The sequence below is a fragment of the Elephantulus edwardii genome, unplaced genomic scaffold (genome assembly GCF_000299155.1).
Source record: "Elephantulus edwardii isolate Elephantulus edwardi_28Jun2011 unplaced genomic scaffold, EleEdw1.0 scaffold00349, whole genome shotgun sequence".
Taxonomy (NCBI): Eukaryota; Metazoa; Chordata; class Mammalia; order Macroscelidea; family Macroscelididae; genus Elephantulus; species Elephantulus edwardii.
In genome coordinates, this window is record NW_006400099.1 from 1,413,781 (window position 1) to 1,415,734 (window position 1,954).

Consider the following 1,954-nt stretch of genomic DNA (forward strand, 5'->3'; position numbering starts at 1 on the left):
GGGCCGAGGGCAGCCCGCCCCGGGCAGAGGGCCGCGACGGCTCACCCCGGGCAGGGGGCCGAGGGCAGCCCGCCCCAGGCAGAGGGCTGCGACGGCTTGCCCCCGGCAGGGGGCCGAGGGCAGCCCGCCGATCCTAACAATTTATGTAGAAAAGACATTTGACAAAATCCAACACCTTTCATGATTAAGACACTGAGCAAAATTGGAAAAAATGACATTTCCTCAACATAGTCAAAAGTATATATGAAAAACCAAAAGCCAATATTATTCTTATTGGAGAAAGACTAAAAACAGTTTTTCTGTGAACAGGGGACTGAGAAGAAGGTCCACTATTGTCACTGTTATTCAATATTCTATTGGAAGTACTTGCCACGGTAATGCAACAAGAGAAGAAGATTAAAAAGCATACTGATTGGCAAAGGGACGGTTAAATTGTCACTCTATGCAGATGATATGATAGTGTACACAGAAAACCCAATGAATAAAAAAAATTCTGTTAGAACTAGTAGATCCATTTAACAATGTTGCTGGATACAAGATCAATATCCAAAAATCAGCCATATTTCTCTATAGTAACAAAGAGAACTCAGAGTAGGAAACCACAAAAGCAATACCATTTACAACCACAAACTGAAATAGTTGGGAATGAACCTCACTAAAGATACAAAAGATCTATACAAAGAAAACTACAGAACCTTTCTTCAAGAAGCAATAAAAGACCTAAAGAAATGGAAAAATGTGCCCTGTTTGCGGATATGAAGAGTCAATATGGTGAAAATGACAATCTTACTCAAAAGCAATCTACATGTTCAATCCAATCCCAATACAGATACCAAATTCATTTTTCAAGGATATCAAAAGGGAAATTGTCAAGTTTATTTGGAGAGGAAAGAGACCTTGAATAAGCAAAGTACTTCTGAAAAACAACAATGAAGTGGGAAGCATAGTACTCCCTGGCCTCAAAACCTACTACATAACAGTAGTAACCAACACAGCATGGTAGTGCTACAATGACAAGCACATAGACCAATAGAACTAATTAAGAATTCAGAAATCATTCCATCTGTCTATGGTCAACTAATATTTGACAAGGAAATTAAACCTATCAAATGTGAAAATGATAACCTCTTCAACAAATAGTGCTGGCAAAACTGGACTGCTACCTGTAGAAAGCTGAAAAGGGATACATATCTCACATCATACACAAAAACCAACTCAAGGTGGATCAGAGACCTCCGAATAAAGCCCTAAGCCATAAAGCTCTTAAGAGACATATTAGAACCAAGCTTAGAATGGCTAGTCTGTGGTATAAAAGGACTACCAACTACATCCAGAAATGCACAATTTGAAAAGGATAAAATTAATAAATAGGGACCTTCTAAAGATTAAATCTCTGTGCTTATAAAAAACTTCTTCCAACACAGTGAAAAGGAAGCCTACTGACTGGGAACAAACAATGGGCAATACTGTCTCATAACAAAAGTTTACAGAATCCTACAGCTCCTGCATAAGAAAGACTGATAATGCAACTATAACATGGTCAAAAGTCATAGAAAGACTTTTCACAGAAGACATTCGAATGGCCAACAGACAAATGAAGAAATGTTCAGAATCACTGGCAATAAAAGAGTTGTAGTTCAAAACCACATTGAGATATCGTAATACCCCAGTAGCTGAGGCATAAGTAATAAATGTTGGAGAGGATGTGATCAGACAGGACCTCTTCTACATTGTTGGTGGGATTTTAAAACGCATGGACTGCTAGGAAAACAAATAGATTTGTCCTGGAGAGGGTTAAACCGGGTGGCTCCTGGGAGGCAAGGATTTTGAGGCTCCGTCTAACTTACTTCGGACATGTAGTGAGGAGAGACCAGTCCTTGGAGAGGGACATCATGCTTGGGAGGGTGGAGGGACGGCGCAGGAGAGGAAGGCCCTCTATGAGGTGGATTGATTC